The following is a 10661-nucleotide window of genomic DNA, read 5'->3' as shown; positions in this document are numbered from 1 at the left end:
CGGGACCTCCGTAACGGAGCTCCGACGGGCGGACTCCCCTCCAGCTCACACACAGCAAGTATAGCATCGCTCTCTGCAGCTAGCATCAGCCCTCTGGTTAAGGTCTCAATCCCCTTGTGCCCGGCGCCGGTACAGGGGAGAAGTCTCATTACTCTGTGCATGCTGCACAGATGGGACTGTTTCCATAGTAACCAGTTTTGCTGACTGACGTTTTTCCTGGTTATTGCATACACACACTGGGCATTTACCCAGTGCAGGGAAACTATTCATTAGCCTGCTATTTGTGCATCTAAGCCTTTATTACTAGTGTCAGAGCTACCAGTTCAGTCAGTCAATTCAGTGTATTACACACATTCTTGCAGCAGGAGAGCTTTGCTTTTGCAATACTATTGCCAGTATTTATTCATATACATTCTGTCTTTACAAATTGTTACAATTGTTTAAATACAGCTGTATCTTTCCTTAATAGACAGATAGCTGCTTTTGCAGCTTGTGTGCTGGAGTCTATGTGTATTTTCATTGTGCTATTTGAAGTCAGCGTATGGTATCTCTGCAACTTATTTAGTAATTCATCATTGTGATGATTATTTAAATACAATTATATTTTTCTATAATAGACAGACAGCTGCCAAGGCAGCTCATGTGCTGGATTCTATGTGAATTTTCATGTTACTACATGAGCCATTATTTTCACAATTCATTCAGCAATCTATTTCTGTGATCACTGCAATACAATTTTTTTATTTTTTTTTCAGCAGACAGAGAGTAGTTTAGGCAGCTTTTTGTGCTGCATTCTTTGTGAAATTGCATGTTTCAGCATATATTATTTCTGTATTATTTTGAGAACACATTTGCAACTTTGACATTTCCTGATCATTTACTCAGGTTATATTACTGCGTTGATATCTTTTGGAAATTGACATAAGGGTGAATCCTTACAGCACCTTCAATCACAAGATATAATTCAGCAATGAGGACATACCATTCTGTTTAATGCCATACCACAATTTCTTTGTGGAAAATGTGGTATTTGTTCTTATCTGAATTCCTTTATGGGGGATTTCCCACGAGAGAAACAAATCATTTTTGCACCCATTTCACTCATTTATATTGCAGTGTCTCTCTTTCAAGCTGCATCTTGGGCAATATTTGGCGTTATCTATCAGATTAATTTGTCCTAATCAGCTCAAGCAGCAGCAGCCCTCCCCCCAGCAGATAGGCACTTACCTGACTTTCTACAGTCATACCATGCTGGACATGCCCGATCTCGTCTGATCTTGGAAGCCAAGCAGCATTGGGCCTGGTTAGTACCAGAAAGGGTGACCCTCTGGGAATACTGGGTACTGTAGTATTAAGGAACCTACCTTCTGCCGATCAGTAAAATCCACCACCAGCGATTTTTGCAGCATACTTACCTAAGCTGACTAGTCCACCAGGAGTCCGGATTCACAAAAGCCGGTTCATCTTGAATCTCTCTTATGAATATACAGGTGGGTGTATATCTATTCATAAGTGGATGGAGATAACAAGAATTTCTATATTTTCGCTTTTGACAAACATCGAACATTAACACTCGCTTAATATCCAGTGGGTGTGCAGACAAATCTTCTGCCACCTACGGTATACCCAGTGAGTAACATATCTTCTTATTTGTATTTGTATTTAATACTTGTCTTAATCAATATTGCTGACATACACAGCAACATTTTTATCATTGTTTTCGTCTGTTTAAAAAATTAAAAGTTAAGTTTTATCTTTGCATATACATTGTTTATATTTTCACAAACTTATCTATCAGTCTATTTAAACTAAGTGTGCCCCAGAGAGACACAAAAACAGTCCCTGTTTTGCTTCTCTGCAAAACAACCCTTTCATAGTTTGATCTGAACTAATGTCTGGGAGCACCGCCAACCCAGTTCTACCCTAAAAGCCCTAAAGGCAAAGTCGGTAGCTTTATGGTGGTCACCATTCTTGTCATTTTTGCCTCATTTGATATACAAATTGTATGACATTTGTCAAATTTTTATACAATCTGGTCCAGTGCAGATCCCAAAACCCCCCACCCATTACAGTTTTGGATACATATAAGAAACTACTTGACGGCCAATCTGGTGAACTATTGGAGGTTGTCTCCGGAGTGGGCGCTTTTCGGTATTTTACCACCGAATCAGCGCCTCTCTTTGGACAGTAAAAAGCTGCTGCTGGCAGTTAGTATAGCGGCTAGGAAGGCCATTCTGCAAGTGTGGATAGCTAGGGATCCACCTACTTTATCATTATTTAAAGCCAAACTATTCTGTCTCTTTAGGATGGAGTGGATAGGCATCTTGCTGGAAAAAGATACTAAGGTACAAAATTTTTTTGAAGTTTGGGAGAGCTATATAACGACCTTGTCGACAACGGTTAGGAAACAGCTCCATGACTCCTTGTCTAATACAGAATGGTTTCTAACTAGAATGGCTGTGGGGGATCCGCCGATTGTGCTTTAAAACTGATTGTCACTCGGGGCTTTGGAGGCGGATGGGTGGGGAAATAAAGTACGAACACGGGTGGTTTTTTTTTTTCCTCCTCTTATGTATAAGTCTGGGTCAATCGACTGAGCTAGATTTTGGATCAGTGGAGCCTGTGGTCTCCGGGGACTTGTTTCATGCTGATATGATACTGTTGCTTTCTTATAATGGATATGTCTCTTGACTAAGGACTCAACTGCATTCTCCTTTGTTTCGTTTTCACATGTTACCCTTCTGCCGAAGGTTTGAATTACAGTGAATGTTTATGTATGTATTGCATATATTGCTTCAATAAAAAAATTATGATAAAAAAAATAAAAAAATTAATACGTGAAAAGTGTTAATAGAATGTAAAGGTATGCCACACTAAGGCATCCAGCTCAGCCAGTCCAGAGGCACCACACCTCACACCTCCATTACCCCAATCTGGGTCTAAGATTAACCAGCAAGGAGCCACATGATAATGGCTCCTTACTACAATATGTCTAAGCTAAGAGCTACCTACCTTGGAGCAACCCCATAATGCTCCATGTGGCATGTCAGGGCCTGCACCTCCTCCTAATGCAGGAACCTCTCTGCCTCTCACAACAAACATATATATTGGTAGATGCTCAATTAGCTTAGTGATATCATTCAGGTGCTCGAAAGGGAGGGGTATTTCTAAGCAAGAAACAAGGGCAATTGTTTCCCCCAGCACCCTGAATGATACCCGTAACCAGATATAAATTCCACATGATAATAGAATTCAGAGATCTTCGTTACACATATTTGCGCAAATGTGTGAATAAGCCCCAAAGCCGCATCAAGGCGTCTCTGTATATTTGGGGTCCCTAGCGCTGTATCTATGTGCAGGGTGTGGCACCCCAAAACACCAGCATAAGCCAGAAAGCTCAGCGTAGCATACCAGTGAAGGAAAAAGCATAACTATGAGACACCGTTTCTTGCACCAAGGTATCTGTGGTGCAATTTTTCCAAACCTGTGCAAAAAGAAGTTGGCCTCACGCCCTTGGGTCCTCCAGGTGGAGGCCCGCGCCATCAATCTGACGGCTTGTCTTCTGGTTTAGAAGCTGGGCGTCTGGTTGACCATGTCTGTTTCCCTTGTCCAGTCCTGTTCCTAGTCTTAGCAGATTTTTCTGGTTGATACTGTTTGCAGTAAGCCTTTCCTTTAGCTTTACCCTGGACCAGAAATGACCGGAAAGCCAGAAAACTGGATTTAGTCTTATATGTAAAGGGAAACTTCACCTTTTGGAGTCTGCTTCAGACACAAGAATATTATCTAATCCTGTACCAAACAAAATATTTCCAACAAAAGGCAAAGATTCCAGAACCTTCTTGGATTCTGAGTCAGCCTTCCATGCACATAGCCAAATAACTCTGCGAGCTGCTACTGAGGAAGCTACTGCCTGAGAAGCTACTGTACCAATATCCAGGGCAGCTTCTTCCATAAAAGCAGCTGCCTGCTTTATACAGTACTTGCAATATGGGATAACTGTTTTCTTGTAGCTCTTGAAAGATCATCTTCCAAAACTTCTGCACAGCATGATACTGCCTTAGCCACCCAGGCTGTGCCCATAGCTTTAAAAATCCATCAAACTTTCTGTCAGTCCCATCGTTTAACAATGTTAACAATGTTGAAACCAGAGGTAATGTAGATTTATGCACCAGTCGAACTACATGCGCATCTACTTTGGGAGGAACCTCCCTTTTTAAACAGTCCACAGTAGGAAAAGGATAAAAAGAATCCCACTTTTTGGGAATCTTACATTTCTTACTGGGTGCAACCCAGTCCTCCTGCTGATTTCCTTCAGCTGGTCTGAATTTGGAAACTCCGTTTAAACTGTTTTTGGATGTTTAAATACAGGCGCTTTAGTTTTCAACACAGGCTTAGCTGCCTCTTCAATTGACAGAATGGATTTAGCAGCCTGAATTAAATCAGGTATATCCACTGTCGAAGTCGAAAATATTATAAGCACATTCATCACGTACAAACACCACACAGATGGCCTCCGTGCGGGTGCTTGTTCTGCCGTACGTGCGCATACTCACAAGCTACGTATAATCGGTCGCGCGGTCTTGCATGTTAGCGCGTGGTATGAGTAATTACGGTAGCATATGCATTCGCATGGAAAAGCCACAAAGACATATCCCATATTTAATTCACATAGCACATAATTTACACATAGTCCGCACGCACCACACCAGCGAGTTTCATTTGTTTAAAAGGTACAACAACAGAGGGATTCGACTTTACAGGATATGAGGGGACAGAATTAGGTTAGGAGGTGGTGTTTGGTATCCAGCTGTACAGTATTTTAAGAGCATTATTCCGGTAGCAGTTTGCAGAATATAGCAAGCTCCTGCGCATAGTTATGCGCAGGAACAGAATATTAATATTACACTGTATTTACTGTACTCTGATATTTGGCGGGAACCCAGTGGATAACACCCGCAAGTGCACCTGGACCAGGCATCACCCACCTATTCAAACCAACCTATGACCCCTCCTGTACTGTAAATGACTAGCCCTTTGACCTATGGGTGAAGAGATTACAGATTCCATTGTTTCATGATTTGGACTAATGTATAAAAGCCACGCTGCCTGGCCGGTCAAACACATTCTCTGAAGGTCATCTTTCCAGATAGACTGAGGACCGGAACCGGGTGGCGCTGGCGAACAAACGTATGTATCATTGATTGTAGCCTCTTCTCTTATTGTGATTGTATTATTGTCGTAACCCCCTTTTAGTAAATGACTGTTGGTGGGTCGGATCCCAACATATTTAAATACAATTGGTGTTGTGTCCCTTTCCTGCTAGGGGTTATAGAGTGTATTCCGCCTCACGTGTAGCTACTCTGCTTACAGCGTGACGGCGTGCGCATGCAACGTGTACGCATCGGTCAGGGGTTTCACACACACACACACACGCTTAGTGGTAGCAGCGGCCTGCACAAATATAAGTTAAAGGTATTGCTTTTCTTCCTGGAAGTTAATCAGCATTAACAATTGGCGGCTCATCTGGTTCATCACACACTCATAGACTTGCAGGCCATAGAAGACTTTGATCTATCAGCAAAGGGTGGAGTTAAATAACCTTGCATTGTAGTGAAACCAGTTTGTGCTGTTAGATCACATCTGTTCTGCCTAGTCTAGGGAGGTGCTGGTGTAACCCGAAGGACACAGGAAAAAAGCCATTTAAAAAAAATCTGTGTGCACATTTTTTGGCGCACAAAGCGTATAGATACTGTGCATACTCTCTCACACACTGCTGCCATAGGTTAACAGTCATTTTAGATCTGTGTGAAATCGGATACATTGGTTTGCTATATATTTATATATATATTTGAAATAGTGTATTAAGGGTGTAATTGTAAAACACGACACGCAGTTCTGGCCTAGTCGTTTAGGTTTATATGGAACAAGTGTGGGTTGTGTTAGTGAGCGATAGTAGTTTTATTTGCTCACATTTATCGAGATTGTGTGGATTAAGTGAATTGCGAACGCACTTTTGTACACATTGGCCCTCATTCCGAGTTGTTCGCTCGCAAGCGGATTTTAGCAGATTTGCTCATGCTAAGCCGCCGCCTACTGGGAGTGAATCTTAGCATCTTAAAATTGCAAACGATGTATTCGCAATATTGCGATTACACACCTCGTAGCAGTTTCTGAGTAGCTCCAGACTTACTCGGCATCTGCGATCATTTCACTGCTTGTCGTTCCTGGTTTGACGTCACAAACACACCCAGCGTTCGCCCAGACACTCCTCCGTTTCTCCGGCCACTCCTGCGTTTTTTCCGGAAACGGTAGCGTTTTTTCCCACACGCCCATAAAACGGCCAGTTTCCGCCCAGTAACACCCATTTCCTGTCAATCACATTACGATCGCCAGAACGATGAAAAAGCCGTGAGTAAAATTCCTAAGTGCATAGCAAATTTACTTGGCGCAGTCGCAGTGCGGACATTGCGCATGCGCATTAAGCGGAAAATCGCTGCGATGCGAAGATTTTTACCGAGCGAACAACTCGGAATGAGGGCCATGGTACGGAATGTGAGGACAGCGTACAGAAGCATGCACGTGGGCGCATGGCCGCACACGTGGCGTAGAGGCATGCACGGTCACGTGTTTACGCAAGGTTGCGTTGAGTTGCGGGCGCAAGATATAACCTATACGATAGCTGTTCAATTTAAGGTGGGATTACATTTGATACTGTAGCACATAACTATCCGATTTCAAAAGCAGGTTACCTTGATATTTTGTTTAAACTGTACTACCTCTGGGGTAAAGTAGCCAATCAAAGGGAGTGATATTTTTCTGTACAGAAAAAGAATAAACACTGTGTAATTGAGTGAGTGAAAGTAGGAGTGAGTGTATTGAACCCCGGAAGTCGGGATCCCGTGGTGACACTGAGTAAGCAGAGGCTCGGTGCCGTGTGGTCAGCTGACCTACATTAATACATAAAGAAATACGCAAGTTGTGAGGAGATTTGCAGAGGAGCGTGATATAGAATTGTGCATTGTGAAGTTTAGAATTGTGAATTGAAGTTAAGGTTTTGTGTTACGCTCCGCCTGAGGAGCGCAGCTTGTGAGTTCGACTCCACTGATCGCAGAACAGATAGATAACAAGTATCTATACGCTGTGCGATTGGACCGCGCGTTTGTGCATACGATACGTGGCACAACGTGATAACAGTTTGCGTGCTTTTGCGTTAATTTAGTTATCATACGCGTCGTGTAGAGCATACGCAAGCGTGATTTGTGTATAGCAGAAGGAAGTTTTTTCCCTGTCTCTCTCAGGAAGAAATTGTCCTAGGTGAGACGTTCGCTGGAAAGGGGGATCGATAGTCTGTTTCTCTCCCTACACAAATTCCAGTAAATTGAAACCAGCTGCTAATAGGGTCCTCACTGGGTACATGGTGGTCACTATTGGAGTGAGTCGTGGTACGTCAGCGGAGAAGGAGTGAGTGAAAGCGCTAGGTTGACTTTCACCGTCTACTCGTGTTGTGCATTTGAGGATTGTGTATAAGGCAAAAAGTCCACGATGGGATCCAATTGCACAAGCGGTGGGCGTGTGGTCACCAGGGTTCAGGCTGGAGAGTTGCAGCCCAGGGGGTCAGCAAGGTTTATTATGTGTTTCTCACATATGATCGACACACGGAGGCTTATTGCAATGAATGGGTGTGTATGACTGCTGAAGATAGACATCATTCCCTATGGTGGGTAGCTTTGAATCAGGGGTATTGCAGAGCATAAGGATTAGAATATGTCTAATCAAATCTAGAAAACAGAGGATCTGACATACTGACTGTTTAAATCTGTGGCAGCAAGAGGGGGAGGTGCAAAGGGAACTGGCTCGCACAGCAAGTTCCAAACCTAGCGGGATAGCGATTGAGAGCGCACCACCACCGCCATATGTCGATGGGGAGAAATTGGCTACAACCAATGGTGCATTGGTAAAGGATAGTAATGTGATTAATCAATGTGTTAACCCTAACCCTTGCCAGTTGTATCCCATTTTGAATTTTCCCCAGGGTGGTGAGGAGGATGATGAGCCCAGCACAATTTCGGCACTCTCTTTAGCAGCCACCATACAGGCTACCCAGGTGGGCATGGCCCAACCACCGAGAGTAGTAGCAATACCCCCCAGTGGAGGGGTGAGTGAGGTTGTGTCCACCGGTAAGTACGGTACCATTCATTATGCAGAGACAATAGCTCCCCGTATTATAGAATCAAACCAAAATGATGTAGTTGAGTTAAATCCAGTCAGGGTGATTGCAGTTCGCAATGGGAGAACTGATAGTCAGGGAGTAACTCCCATCAGGAACATTGCAATGCATTGTCCTTGGTCCCGATCAGAATTGCGGTCAATTATGTCAGAATTTCCTGATCCCAGAAAAGATCTAGTCGGATGCCAGAAATTCATTAAAAAATTGGGTAACGCCCATGAGCCCACAAACAAGGATTGGCGGACAGTGCTCAGAGCGAGTCTACCCTCAAATATTGACATCCCAAAATTCATTACCGATTGTAAATTAGATGTAGAAGTGCCTTTCACTGATGTGTACAACCAGGAGAATGTAAGGCAAATTAACATACAACTAGGACTGTATTTCCCTACTGTTGTTAAATGGAATAAAATCTTCTCCATAAGAAAGGATAGCGAATTGGCATCCGAATATTTCCATAGAGCACTGCAGGAAATGGCTAGATACACTGGGATAGAGGATATTAAGGAAAATGCCAACCACCGGGAGGTAGCGGTCTCTGTGTTAATGGATGGATTAAAGGAGGCACTGAGGACGAGGGTGCAAACCTCTCTGCCAAATTGGAGAGGTATCTTGGTGGCTGCGCTAAGGGAGTCCGCTATCGAGCATGATCGTAACATCAGTAAACACAGGGAGTCGCAAGGGGATAAGCTGATGACGGTAAGTATACAGGCTCTTACAGGAAGGCCCCATCAGCCCAAACCCCAGATGGTAAGCCACGGTCAATAATATGTTTCCTTTGCAGGAAGTAAGGGCACATTGCCAGAGATTGCAGAAGTAGCGGGACACATAGTGTATATAGACCCCCTAGACCTGAATACGAACCACGCTACAACACACATAGTTTGGACCAGGGACCACATAGAAGGGATTATGAGCTGCATAGAGGGGAAACAAGGAGGTACCCACCCAGGAGGGACTGGCAGGCCCCCGAAAACTCACAGTTATCCCCCTCACATATTGTAGCTGCCAATGCGCTGCAGGAGGGTCCCACTACACAATAGAGGTTGGGCCACACCTGTAGTCTACAGCCAGTGAAATTGATTGCTAGCTTTGGTAGTGAACCTGAGGTCATGGTTGATGTAGCTGGTGTACCACTACCTTTTCTTGTAGATACAGGGGCGGCCAGATTAGTGTTAAATTCCACCACAGGTGTAAAAACCACGGGTAAAACGATTTCGGCAATGGGAGTAACAGGAAAGGTGCAACAATACCCTTTGAGTAGACCTGCAGAGATTACGATAGGGCCCTTGCAAACCAAACATTCCTTTTTGCTGGCTGCATCGGCTCCGACTAATCTTTTCGGCAGAGATTTGTTGTGTAAAATGCGGTGTGTCATATATTGTACCCCTGAGGGTATGTTCTTAGATATCCCTGAGAACCATGCACAAGAAGTGCAAGATATATTAGACACCCCTCAAAGGGTAATGTTACACTCTACTGTTATATACACGTGTCCATCGCAGGTAGAGGAAATGATCTCACAAATACTGGCTTCCCTTTGGACCAAAGATTGACAGGACACTGGATTGATGGCGAATGTAGCCCCAGTAGCAGTACAAGTAAAAGATGGCAGGATAGCTCCAAAAATTCCCCAGTATCCTCTGAAGTCAAAGGTAGAATTAGGAGTGTACCCCGTCATAGAACGGCTGCTACAGCAGGGCATCCTAGTTAGGACGTCCAGCACAGCCAATAGTCCCATCTTGCCTGTGAAAAAGAGTAGGGGGAGGGGTTACCGGCTAGTGCAGGATCTAAGGGGTATAAACAAGATAGTTGAGAGTCAATTCCCTGTAGTGCCCAATCCAACTGTCATCCTAATGCAGATTCCCTCAACCTCAAAATTCTTCACTGTCATTGATCTCTGTTCTGCTTTCTTTTCTGTTCCTCTCCACCCTGACAGCCAATACCTCTTTGCCTTCACTTACAGGGGAGTACAGTACACCTGGACTCGTCTCCCCCAAGGTTTCATTGACAGCCCAAGTATTTTCTCACAGGCCATACATGACTGTTTGCAATCTTTTCAACCTAAGAGTGGCTCAGTGCTAATACAGTATGTTGATGACTTGTTGTTGTGCTCTGACTCATTCGAGTCGTCCTTGGAAGACACTAAACAACTTCTGTTTCATCTCTCCCAGACAGGACACAAGGATTCAAAGGATAAATTGCAGTTGTGTCAGGCTAAGGTTAAATATTTGGGGCATTGCTTGAAGCAGGGACTTAGGCACCTGACCACTGATTGAATACAGGCCATCCGCGACATGACTCTGCCACAAACTCAGCAACAGATCCGCACTTTTCTTGGAATGTGTGGGTACTGTCGGAACTGGATTCCAGGGTTCTCTATACTGGCACTACCGCTGCAAGAAATGGTCTCCTCAAATAAACCAGAACGAGT

General features: G+C 44.0%; 1 pseudogene; it reads left to right on the top strand.

The window, feature by feature from the left end:
* Positions 1–1233: 1233 nt before the first annotated feature.
* On the top strand, positions 1234–1352 carry LOC134889204 (5S ribosomal RNA; annotated as a pseudogene).
* Positions 1353–10661: the final 9309 nt, after the last annotated feature.

The sequence above is a fragment of the Pseudophryne corroboree genome, chromosome 3 (assembly GCF_028390025.1).
Source record: "Pseudophryne corroboree isolate aPseCor3 chromosome 3, aPseCor3.hap2, whole genome shotgun sequence".
NCBI lineage: Eukaryota > Metazoa > Chordata > Amphibia > Anura > Myobatrachidae > Pseudophryne > Pseudophryne corroboree.
Note: the sequence above shows the minus strand (reverse complement) of the source record. Positions and strands in the feature narration are given on the sequence as shown.